Source organism: Lemur catta, chromosome 3 (genome assembly GCF_020740605.2).
Source record: "Lemur catta isolate mLemCat1 chromosome 3, mLemCat1.pri, whole genome shotgun sequence".
NCBI classification, from domain to species: Eukaryota; Metazoa; Chordata; class Mammalia; order Primates; family Lemuridae; genus Lemur; species Lemur catta.
In genome coordinates this window covers 93,805,968-93,819,299 of record NC_059130.1, presented here as the reverse complement: position 1 = coordinate 93,819,299, position 13,332 = coordinate 93,805,968, and the positions used below count along the sequence as shown (strand labels likewise).

Sequence of the window (13,332 nt, the reverse complement as noted above, 5' to 3'; positions counted from 1 at the left end):
GCAGAGAGACAAGACAGGGGAGAGAAAGAGCACACGATTTAGAGATAGATGGGTACCAGATTCAGCTCACATTTAAGCCTCTAGCTACAGGCTTTTTTTTCAGATAGAGAAGAGGCCACACAGAACAACAAGAAAAGGTCAGAATTTAAACCACGGGTCTATTCTTGCTTTTTTCTTTAAGTTAGAATTTACCCACTAACACCCCCTCCACCTGATGATGCTGTTTCACCCATACAAATCTATTCAACCAAACATGCACTGATGCCTAATGGGGGTCAGGAACTTAGGACTCAAAAAGTAAGACTTAACCCCTGTCCCTAAAGGGCTCAGTTTGTTCAGAAGAATGGACAATGAAAGAAAGAGGCAAACACACCCTTATGTTGCAGCATGGGGGGCGCATGGAAGGATGGAGGAAGGCGATGCCAGAAATACCAGCCAGGAAAGATCACAGTTTTCTTCCTAAGAGAAGAACTTGGCCACAGGCAATGGAGAGCCTCTGAAGAGTTATGATTTACCAAGATTGTTCTGGGGGCAGCAAAAACAACAGACTAAAAAGGTAGGGTAGTAGCCAGGCGAGGAGAGACAGTAGTGGCAGAGACAGCAATCAAGGAACAGACATCAGAAATGTAAAGGAAGCCCTGGTGACCAAATGGGACGTGGGGCCCAATGAGAAAACACAGTGGAGCCCAATTCAAAGGTGCATGGCATGGTTAGCTTCACTCCACTTGCTAAGATAGATGCAAAGAAGGAGGCAGTAGCATAGAGAGCATATTCGACACCCACAGCAGGCCAACATTTAAGTCAATTTTATTATTGTTTTAAAATTCTCTACATGTAGTGTATGCCCTTTTTGCCCAAACTGAGGTGGGGGGCGGTGTGACTGCTCCCACTGCCTCCCCCTCAGCACACCACTGGAAGGAAGCAGGAGTTTGGGAATGCAGTTTTAGATACATGCATGACACATGGTGAGTACTCAATGCCTGCTGAATTTGAGGTACCTAGGGAGACATCTGACAGTGGAATGATGTCTACAAAGCAGCTCGATATCCAGTTTTAAAGAGAGGTCTGGACTAAGGATATAGATTGCTGAATCATTTGTCTAATTTAAGTAAAACTAAAGCTGCAAGAGTAGGTAAGATCACTTGGGAAGAGCGTAGAGATAAGGAGAGGGCCCCAGCTAGTGCCTTGTAAGTTTTATTGAGCTGAAATGAAACTAGGCTGCCTCTACCAGACCATCGTCATACACAAGGAACTCACTGCTTTATGCAGCAGCCAGCTCTAACTTTAGACTCAATTCTTAGAATGTCCTTCCTTAAATACTAAACTAAATGAGACTGCATATCAGTTCAGCAAAAGAAAAAAAAAAATAGTAAACTAAAATCTGTCTCCCTGTAACTTCTTCCCATGAGTCCAAGATATGTCTTTAGAAACGACAGAGAACAAGACTTCAATTTCTTCCTTGTAGAACACTTCCAAGATCTGAGAGTCCAGAAAGCTCTTCCCAGAGTTTCCTACACCAGACCACATACTCTCAGTAACTTCAAGAGTTTCTCAGGCCAAGATGATGAAGGGGCATCCAGACAGATGTACCCACTCGGGATGAAGGACCAAGAATATGAGGAAATTATGCTAAGTTTTTTAGAATGAAAAGTAACTTTAAGAGCTAGAATGTGGCTGCCTAAGAAGCAGAACTGTAATCTGACAATAATTTTATTTCCTTCAATCTTTCTTTATCACTTATCCTTGGAATTTGGAAAATGCTTGCTGGGTAATTTTAGAAAACTAACATTCAGGTCTGTAAGCGAAGGGAGCCACCAGAAGCAGCATGATCTGCAAAGGAACAGATCAGGGGACTGGCCAGCAAAAGACAGGAAGCCCCTATCTTCTCCTTTAACCAACCTCAGCACCCCCTGATTCTTTTAGTTGACACAGGCCAGGAGTCCTGTTGGCTCAGCTCTGGGAGGGGCTCCCTTTTCAGAATTTCAGGGGTAGACAACAGCTGTAGACATTTCTACCCAGTTAGGAAGGGTCTAGGTCAGTAGGATCCTGCGTCCTCCTCTTAGAGACTTACACCAGAGGGGCCACCTTGAAGACAGACCAAACAGATTGTCAGGCTGGATACTCAGCCTCAGATATGGCTCAGCAGCAATCCTGACCACCCTTCTGTACCCCATGTTTCACTGGGGGCACATGGGGACTACAACTCTCATTCAGGGGCTCTAGTCACTTACAGGTACCCATGCAGTTTGCAGACTCACTTATGGGCATTCAGGCTGTTGAGTGGTCCTCCGGGTGGTCCTACCCCTGTGACTCCAAAATATAGGCAGTACAGATGTAGCAGGACATGGCCCCATCTTCGCCATAGGCACAGAGCCAGATGCCCAAACTTCAACTCCCAGGTGTCGTGGGAAGACAGCTACACATCTCTATCACACACCCCTACTCCAGCTTAGAGGACTGAGATGATGTCTGTGAGGAAGGTGGGTTACAGTGGTTGTCACCCTTTATACAAAACAGGAAACTGAGGCTCAGAGAAGAAGGATTTGCTCAGTCATACAAGCCAAAGGTAGAACTAGAAATGGAATCTAAGGCTCTGACTGCACAGGCATCAGTTGGGTAAGATGCACTCGGAGCTCTTTACATTCCTGGGGAGGCAAAGCCTGGGGCCTTAGAGAGCCAGGTAGCACAGTGGTCACTGCTCAAGGTCACACCTGGGTTCAAGGTTCTTAGGAGCCAAAGACTAGGATCAGCAGGGACCAATGGGTACATGGCTCCACCAATTTGGAAACAAAAAGGGCAAAAGACCCCCTGACAGAAAGGGTCTGAAGGCTGTAAGTTCTTACCAGATACTGATCCCAAGAAAAGAGCCACTGGCAGTGCGCCCTGGACTAGCCTGCGGGCACGAACGTGCAAGCAGGTTTATGGTGCCCAGGTCTCTGTGCAGCTGGATTCACTGGGCACAAAGCTCCCCCAACTGCCCAAACATCATCTGGTCATGCTTATTACTGTTGCCCAATGAAATTTTATGCACCAAGTCCACAGGTGTGATTTCCCCTTCTTTATGAGGGTCGGAATGACATCACTGATGGCCAATAGAAAAAAGCCAATTATGTCCAGGCCATAAAAAGGAATGAGATTTTTTTCAACCAAATCAAAACTTCCTTCAGCTTCATGAATGCAAGGGGCCCCTTTAAGGAAGGGCCCCCCAGTCCTGCCTGTGGGCTCTAAACTGAGGCACATGATTGCATTTCAAATAGGGCCAGAAAGGGGCTCCACCCTTGGCATTTGCCTGTGGCCCTGCTCTTATCACACTGGCCCCTCAGGGTCCTCAGAACAGAACATCAAACCCTATTCTCAGACCCTGACTTGCTGCTCACTACTCCCTCCAGAGGAAGGTTAGAAAAGATGTGGTACTCCTCAAGTCCCTTATTACTCCTTTTGAATAACAAAAAAGAAACCACAGAGTCCTCCCCTTATTTAGAAAGAAGGGAACAATATAGGGGGAACAGGATTGTAAGAAACTGCCCCCCCAAGCACACAGCACAAAGCAAAAGGAGCCCAGTCTTCTTTACCCCACCCCTCATTCAGCCCTACCACCTGCAGCCGAGCCACTCTGGCGGGGCCCAGACAGCCCTGATGGCAAACAGGTGTGGCTAGCTTGGCGCCAGCCAAGACAGGGGAGTAGCTCATTAGGGAAACACCCCCCTCACTAATGGGTATGGCCAAGGTGGAGCCATTGTGAGTGAAGCTCAGCTTTGAAGATTAGGTGGAACAGAGCTTGGGGGAGAGCTGCCAGGCTTGAGGCAAGGAGACCAGCACATCCATGGAGGTCTGACCCACAGACTGGCAGATGGACACCAACAGTCAGGACCAGCAAGAGAGCAGGCATAGCACTAGAAAAGGTCACGGACAATATTCCTTACATGCTTTTCTCTCTTTAAGTCTTAGGGACAGACCCAACTCAGGGAGATGTATGTCACTCTCACGTTTAGCAGATTCGAGCCCTTAAAGAGGAGGGGGACCAACAGACTCTGGAGCCACCTGTGACCCTTTCTGCCTCTCAGGGAAGGCTGCAGGACCTGGATCTTGGAGTGGATGTGGGCTGTCAGTCTTGTGCTCAACAGTCTAGGACAGGCATATACTGTTCACCTGCGGGAGCAAACTATCGTGTTCCTATGACATGGGGGAGTGTTGGGGGACAAAGGTGAACAGAAGAGGAGAGGCTCTGTCTTCTTCAAAGTCATCATTGGACCATGGCGGCACAGAAGGCCCAGCTACCCAACACTCTCAAAGAATGCTGCCCCTAGCTGTCCTGCATCTCAGAACTGTCACAATTTTCTAGGCTCCTCTCCAAGTCCTGAGCCTCAGGAAAGGTCCCATTCCCACTGGATCCAGTCTGGGAGTCCTATCTAGCCAGAGCTCCCAGAATCTGCATTTTGTGAGTCTGCATCCAGCACGCACACGCTACCCAGCCTAGGCAGCACTTCGCTGGGACACAGCTCTTTGTCTCTTCTGTTTCCGTTCCCCCACCCAGAGGAGATAAACAGACCCCGGGTGATAAACGGCCCGCCTTTCACGATCCCTTTTCCTCAAGTTGAGGAGAGTAGCTGGTGATGGATGGGCTGGAATTTGGTTATCAGGAAGGGCTGTCAGCCAGAGGTGCCTATCTCCTCCTCCACTACGCAGGGCATCATTACACTGTGGCATCAAGGTAAAATATGACCAAGGGGAGGGAAGGAAGAAAGAGGGGAAGGCTGAGCTTACACACGGAGCAAATTGAGCAACAATGAGAGCAGGCACGAGGCTGGGACGTTAGTTATCTGCCCGTGACACCTTTTATCTCTGCACAAATTGGTCCTTCCTCCCCCACCGCATCCTCTTATACAAACAGAGGCAGACACAATGTGTCACCACTGCAATAGCGTAGCAATTTAACCCGAATTAGTGAGGGGGTCAAGCTAGGAAATAGGGGTTTCTCATTTCAACAGGTTCCTCAGTCTCGGCTCTGAACCACCACATTGGGGGGAGGAGGGTGGAGAGAAAGCAGATTTATAATTGAATTCACTCACTTGGCTGCTGCTGATGTATAAAAAATTAATGCTCGAGCCTCCTACTTATCAAAGCTGGTTAGTATCCATCTCACCTGCATGAAGCACCATGTCAGAAGACACAGCATGGCCCATCCCAGGCAGGCCTAGCACTCGTGCTTCTAGCCAATGTAGGAATCTGGCAGAACAGGAAGGAGGGAAGGTGCTGCCCAGAGCCATCAGCCCCCCAAGCCAGAACTCCCTGCTAGAAGCCCACAGGACAGAGTGCTGGGGAAGGGGAAATGGGGTCTGGGACTGTTATAGGAGCTGATCTCATTAAAGATGATTCTTGACAGTTCAAGAATACACTTGAATCTACAGAGCATTCTGGCTTCACCATTCAGCAAAAGATGTTCAGGGTATTTTATGAGTAACCCCTTCCCACTCCCTAGACACCCACATACACTGCTGTGCCTGAAACTGGGGATACTAATGACAGCACTGGTGGCACTGACAAAGCAAAAGAGCTGAGAAGAAAGGAGCCTGGCCTACTCCCCAGGGACCTCCCCTACTAAGGGACCTGGAGCTGGAAAGGCCCCTGATGGTGAGGAGTGCAGTTCAACCCCCATCCAGCACCACAGCTCCATTACACTGAGAGACAACGTGGTCAAGTGACCGTGTATCCTTGGGTAAGTGACATCACCTCCATGCTCTGTGAGGGTTTAAGGAGCCAGTCAAGGCTCTATAAACAAGGTTGCATGGAAGGGATTCTGGCTTTAAGGAGATCAACTGAGACCAAACCTGCACTAGCCTTTGCAGATGCTTCCAGACCACCTGCATTGAGAAAACAGTGCTTTAGTCAGAAAAAGAATACTGGAGAAGACTTGCTGGGATGCCAAGAAGAGGAAAAGCTCTAGAACCACTCCACAGCTACAAAAATCAACTCAAAAAGCGTGTGCTGAAGGGAGGAGTTATGAATGGAGAAGGCAGCTTGGGACTCATTCTCCAAATCCAAAGAATCAGCACACAAATACCAAGGAACAAAAGCCAAGACCCTAGGCTAGACACAAAATGGGAGAACTTTCTATCTAAATTGACTACCTCATATTTATGAGTATCGCTGAGAGCCAGGACCCTCAAGGTAGAGGCTAATTGAACTGGATTCCTATATTCAGAGAGCAGCCAGGCCCATCCAGAAGATGGCGGCCATAACATAAACAGAATGACCCCTTCTAGGTGAGACCACTGAGAAAGGGCTGTCTTACTTCTGGTGGTGGGAGGGCAAGGTGGAGGGCACTTACAGAGACTCAGGTATTGTCACTTCTGCTCAAGCACGTGCACGTGTGCACACACACGCTGCCACACGCTGTCCCTCCATTCTTCCCTGCCTGCCCACAGCCCCAGGGGAATGCACTGCTGACTTCTCAGCCCACTTTGCCCCCACACTTGCCCGCATCCTCTGGGACGGCTGCAGGTTACAATTCCAACCACAGGCTTCAGAAAGATGATACACTTGCTGGAGCCTGCAAAGGGTCAGGCGAGAGTACTGTTTGAAATACCAGCATGACAGCTGGCTCCTTGTCTGTCTCTCCCTCCCTCACCCCCCTCCCCAAACTTGTCATGGTACAAGAAGTCTATAAGCAGCCCATCAGCTTTAAATATCAGTGTGCGTGAAGCGGGAGCATGAGCGCGAGGGAGCGGGAAGCAGACAGCGAGCGCCTCTGTCGCCACTGCCTGTCAGGGAACACTAATGAATTTCACCACCAGCAGCCATGCTTCAGATGGGGGGCGAGGTGGGAGTGGGGGTTTTCTAGGGAGAACTCTCGCAGTATTAAAACACCTTCTTCCAAAGCCCAAATCCATGTTAATAAATGCCATTGCGGAGCTGAGAACTGCAGCCCTTGACCAGGACTGGGATGGGAAGGGAAGGGAAGGGAAGGGAAAGGAAGGGAAGGGAAGGGAAGGGAAGGGAAGGGAAGGGAAGGGAAGGGAAGGGAAGGGAAGGGAAGGGAAGGGTTGGGGCATGCCCCACTGTCCTCTCAGACAGGGAGGGGAGTGCAAGTGTGAGGCTGGAGGGAGCCAGCAGAGCCCTGTGATTAGGATGGGGTGACCTCTGGCAAGTCTCTCACCTCACCTTACCACCATCACTCATACTTATAAAGTATGGGGTGCTTTGTCGAGAGGACTAAGACACAAAGGAAGGGCCTCAGGCAGGGAGGGCTGCCCAGCTGTGGCATTCTGGCCAGATTCACCAACCACCCCACTTCATATCAACTTCAGCTAACTCACTTCACAGTGAGGCCCCATCACAAGGGGTTAGCCATCCTTCCAAAACTGGGGGAGGGGGTGAGGAAGACTCTAGCACTAGTCCTAATAGGAAGCTACTTCCTCCACGTGCCAGCAGCCAGAGCTGTTCATAATTTTACAGATGAAGAAATAGAGGTTGAACGTGGTAATATGACTTTCCCAAGACCTTACAATTAGAAAGTAGTGGAGCCAGGACTCGAACCCAGTCTCTTTTAATTCTAAAGGCCCTGCTCTTTCCACAATACCGTAATGCAGTTTCTATGAGGAAGGACTGATCACCTCACTGTCTCCTGGGTGTCCTCTACTACCAGGCCCTGCCCTTCCCCTCCATTCCCCCCCACTGGTACACATGCACCTCTGGCCTGGCATGGGCCACAGCTGCCATGTAGCACTGGGCTGGGCTCCAGGCCAGGGTGAACCCAGCCGGGTAGAGAAAGCCCTGGGAGTGAGCCAGGCCATCACCTGGGAGTCTCCACAGCTTGGAGGACATGGCTGCAGGCATAAGCCTTCCCTTGGGTGCCCTCTGCACAGCTCTGATCAGCAGTGTCTGATCTGGCAGCGACCTGCTGTGCAGGGGGCAAATGACATTTAATTTCCTTTTGGTTTCCCTATAGTACAGACGAAAGGCCATCACCTGCGTCTGGGTCTGGCAGCACAGCTGGACGTGTTCCCAGACATGCTGCTCTGGAGAGTTCCCAACACAAACCAGAACACAGGCGGGTGCAGAGGGATGCCCCGCAGGCCAGGCTGCTGGTCTTCCCAAGGAAAACCAACCTCAAATCCCTAGTGCCAAACAGTTGCTCAAGGCCTCCAAAACACACACACACACACACACACACACACACACACACACAGCCCTTGCCTGCTCCATGGCTTTTTAGCCTACCTACCAACTATCTCTAATCTCATTCTCCCCCAGAGTCCACATGAAGCATGCAAGTGCCACAAACACCCTGTGGAACAGAATAACATGCACCTCTCCAGTGCCACAAATAGTCCTTGAAATCCTATTACTTGTATCTCCCCAGCCCCTCTCTAGGGACACAGTAAGACAAGCACCTCTCCAGCGTCCTTCCCATGGCAACTCCTCCAGGGAAGGGCACAGAGCCCCACCTGCTGTGACTGTGGGAAGTGCTAAAGCTGCCACTAGGACCTGGCCAGAGCTTTCTTTCCCACATGGACTGGCAGAAGCCCCCGCAGGGCGTAGGGTACGGGCAGGAGGCTGAGCAGGTGACAGAAGTTTCCAGGCACTGTGGTCAGTGCCTCAGCTGATGAGCTATTCTTTTTTTGGCCAGGGAAACCAAGAGCTTCTAAGTAGGTTGAGCTGTCTCCAAGATACTTCATTCATCCTGCTTCTGTCTTCACCTGGCCTGTGGTTATCTTGACCCTATGCCTGGGCTGCCTTTGTGTGGCCTACAATGCCCTCTGGAGGCTCAGCAAAGAGGCATCCTCCTAGTGTTCAGGATCTGGGATGCAGTCTGACCTCTGCTCGGATATAGGTGCTGGTCTCCTCTGCCCTAATTCCAGCCCCCCTGACTCCTTCAAGACGTGTAAGCACTTGGCCTACACAGAATCAAACTTGTGGGTGGGCATGGAACAAGCTAGTGGTTTTTAAACTGTGCTCCACGGAGCTCAAGGGTTCCAACCAAGGAGGGACATCAGGTTGCTTCATGGACTAGTGGAGGAAGAGGAAGAATGGGCCGGGCCTTTTCCTAGCTTCAACTGGAATAGCTCAACTTAAAATTGGGCTTTAATTGTTTTGTTCAAAAAAAAGTTTACCGCTAAAAAGAATACCATCCATTCTGTCTCTCAACGTTGTTCCTCTGGGTTCTCATAGCATTTGTTTTGTGCCTTCTTTATAGTGTTTTCATACTCTACCTTTCTGACCCTGTAATTAGTTATGCATGTGCTGGTCTCTCTGTCCCGATCAGCTGGCAGTCCCTACAGTCCCCAGCACAGTACTTACTGAGCTCAAGAGCAGCTCTCAACAAGGGTGACTTTGGGCTATTGCTGGATTGCCAGCACGTCCATGATCAGCACCTTCAAGGGCAGTTTCCAACAGTAATCCTTGGAAGAAAAGAGCTGCAGTGGAAAGTAACTGACATTTACAGGAAGGTCCTAGTGAAGATGTGTGGCACATGCCACTCTTAAATCAATGAATGGGGCACACCTGCTACCATGATCAATCAACCTCCAGGGGACCAAACAGACTTTTGCACTTGGCCAATCTCTGGCAAAATGCAGCATATTCCAACAGGAAATATCACTTGTTAGAAGCTTCCAAATTGTGAATGTGGGACCATGAAAACAGGATAACGCTCCTCAGCTGACTATTCAAGGGCCTGTCCCCTGCCTTCCTATAGCCTTTAGAGGAGTCACCAGTCCCATAATTCTGGTTATAGGACTGGGAATGGGTAAAACCCCTTGGCCCCATCAACCAAGCCCACTGCCTGGATCTCCTTCTCCAGCCAGCTTTGGGAGGGGATGGGGGAAGGCAGGGGATTGTGCTCCTCCCAGCTAAAGCCACTTGTTAATAGGCCCTAGGTTCCCTCATCCCTGGGGAAAGGAAGGTAGCAATGAGCTCTTTCCTCTCCATCCTCCCCCCACCATGCCTCCCAGCAGGGCCAGGGAGGACAGCCATTAGTGTGTGCCTCAGCAGACAATGGGGAGGAGAAGTCTCCAGAGCAAAGGACAACTGCAGCAATTAGAATGCAGGGAGGTTCAGAAGCTATTTAACTGGGTGACCCCTGAGGTCGCTGCATCTGACTCCCATCCCTGGATAAATATTGTATGAGAGGGGAGGGGGCGAGCGCTGCTCCTCCTTCCACTCCTTTCCCACCCCACACGGCTGCCTCCAGCCACACACACCAAGAACATTATTTACAGCCTGACAGTCAGAGCAATCACTCTGCTAACCAAGAGGGAATGGACAAAGTCGACTTACCAAAAATTGACTATGGCAAGTGAAGAAGAAACCAGGGCTGGCGGGGGAAGGGAGCTGAGCCGGCACAGACGCAAGGCTCTCCCCACACTCTGGGTCCAGCTGAAGCAAATACTGTCATCCTGAAACCCCAAACTACTGGCAGAGAGGAAATCAGAGGATTAGAGCATCCTCCCACCTTTTGGGGACCCCATAATGGAAAAACTCCTGGCTCTCATCACCACCCAGGTGCTCCTTAGTGAAGATGGGAGTCCTAAGTACCTGCCCAGAGGAAGTCCAACAGCCACATGCCACTTGTCCACCTGGCCCCTTAGCTGACCTAGTGGGAAAAGGCCAAGAACAAGAAAGTCAGACATCGCAGAAGGGGTCAGGGTGGGGGAAGAAGAGGAGAGTGTCTGAGCGCAGGCTGTGCCTCAGCCTCCACATGCGCCGCTCCTCCAGTCCTGCTCTAATGCACCCTGACATGCCTCTGAAGACAGAGAGCTGTTTGCAGTCAGCACCGTGATTTGTTAGTAATTATTTCCATGGTGTCACATTGCTGTCACTCTGTTAACAAAGAGACAGGCTGCCTCGGGCTGCCTGCAAGAAAGAATCGCAGAGAAAAAGGCCTGTCAGGCTCCCGGGATTCTCTGGGCTGGCTAGCTTTCTTCCCCAAACCAACATCCTCACAGGCTTTGGAAGAAACAGTTTTACAGAACTATCAAGTCTGAGTTGTGTCACTCTTTAGCCAGGGACACTAAGAATTCATCCCACCCACTCATAGTCACCCTTCCCAAATCCCTATAAAGCTGAGCCCCGAGAGTCCACAAATCACTCTGGCATGGGCCACTATGCCAGCCAAAGCCTGAGCTCCCTGGCCTTCAACTCCCAAGACCCTGGCTCCCTGACTCTTCTTCCTCACTGCGGTGTTTGCTGCCTCTCATGTGCACTCAGGAACCTGACAAAAGAAACCTAATATCCAGATCAAACTGAAGCAGCTGCCCTATTGGCACGGATGGAGAAAGGGCAAATGTGATGACAGGGAACCTCCCCTTCTTGAATCTGCCAACCACAGTTCAGGAGTGAAGCAGCTCAGGTGCCAACACCCCTCCAGCCTCCATATGCCTGTGCCCACGGAGCTGACCTCTCTTTCCCAGTGCCTGGATCTGCACAGCGTCTGCACTAGGAGAACTGGTGGTTTGCTTTAGCACAAAGTAATGTCTCCATTACCCTGGCTGGGAATTAGAGGACAGATTGGCAAGCGCTGACAAAACAGAGGTCACTCACCTTACAGTCATGGAAAGTTGGAGATTAATTCTCCCCTCTCACAGAGGGAATCAGACTCCAGGATAGTGGAAGAGAAGCACCAATACAGAGAAACCCTTTCACTGCCAAGCAGCAGCAGCAGGCAGCTAACACCACCTCTACCAGCATCAGCAGAAAAGAAGGATGAAAGCCCATAGCCCTAGAGAAGCCCTGACAAGGTGGTAAGGGCCACTGTCACCTAGCTGCTACAAAATCCCAAAGGATAGAAGAGCCTGGACAAGACTAAGATTCTTCAGGCGATATTTATGAGTATCACTGAGACCCAGGACCCTCAAGGTAGAGGCTAAATGAATCTGATTCCTGCATTCAGAGAGCTTCCAAGCCCCTCCAGAAGATGGCAGAGGACAGCGCCAGCTGCATGCGCTGGAATGCAAACTCCACGAAGGCAGGATGTTTTGGCAAGTTTTCTCTCTTTGTGCACTGCTATATTCTCAATACCAAGAAGAGTATAGGCACACAGAGGGTAGTCAACACACAGCTGCTGAAAGAATAAAGAAATGAACTAGCATGGCTCAAATGCCACTTCCACAGGCCTGAAGTCAGCCTCTGCCTATCACAGGACCTCAGAGAAGAGGGAGGATAGCATGATTTCCAGAATGGACAGGGAAGACCACATAGCCAAAGGACTGGAATTAGGTTGTAAAGGATGAGGGGGATTGAGACAAGCTGATAGACCTATGGGGATTCCCATATCAGATTGAACATTCACATACTCATTCAACAAACATGCACTAAACAACTAAAGAAGGTAGATGTTCCAACAAAAGGAGAATAGATAAATAAAATGCAGTACTATGCAATGGAATACTATATAGCAATAAAAAGGCTAAACTACTGATACATACAATATGGATTAATCTTCCATACATTAAGTTATGTCAAATAAGCCAGACACAAGAATACATCTTATATAATTCCATTTATATGAAAGTCAAGAATAGGCAAAACTAGCCAAAAGTAACAGAAGTCAGAATAATGGTTACTTGGCAAGGGGCAGGCATTACTGACTGGGAAGGGGCACAGGGGAACTTTCTGGGATGATGAAAAAGTTCTTGATCTACATGATGGTTACACAGGTGTATACGTGTATAAAAATATATCAAATACACTCTTCACATTTGTATATTTTATGGACCTATTTCATACCTCAATTTTTTGAAAGACCCAAAAAAACACTGATGCTCAAGGGTCATACAAAGAGTTTCTAAAAAAACACTGATGTAAAAGAATATCTCACACAAAGGAAAATATTTCCCAGGAGCACCAGTGGTTCCTCCTTGGAGCTTAGAACACAAGGCCTTCCAGCCTTCATTCTCTATCTGACAGAGGGCAGAAGGGCCCAAGCAAATGGCCAAGACACAGGAAGATAAAAAGGTTTCAAAATACAAAAGAGTACAGCCCAACCCCTAGCCTAGGTGGTCACGGCCTGGTGGGAGGTTGCATGGAGCCTCCCTTTCACGCCAAGTGAGCTCTCGGGAAGCAGAGATGGATCATACAGTCCAGCCACGTGGCAGCTGGCTCTGAGGCCCTCTGAAGCAGCCTCTCTGTCAGCTTTTGCCTCAGAGCACAGCACCAGACTTCCAGAGGCTGCCCTGAAGAGCCACAGACATAGGATCCAATTTGTCTTCCTGCCAAACCAGGCAGAGACTGGCTGAGCCAGCCCAACTCTGGGCTAAGGCTAAGGTCTCAGGGCATATAGCCCCTCTTGCCAGCAAGGAGGAGGGGATAACACCCTCCCAGATGGTCAGGGGG

At 49.7% G+C, this 13,332-nt stretch overlaps 1 protein-coding gene across 4 annotated transcripts in view; it reads right to left on the bottom strand.

Annotated features, from left to right (window-relative positions):
- Window positions 1-13,332, bottom strand: part of ERI3 (ERI1 exoribonuclease family member 3) — a 127,986-nt gene that overhangs the window by 63,153 nt on the left and 51,501 nt on the right. The window lies entirely within an intron of this gene.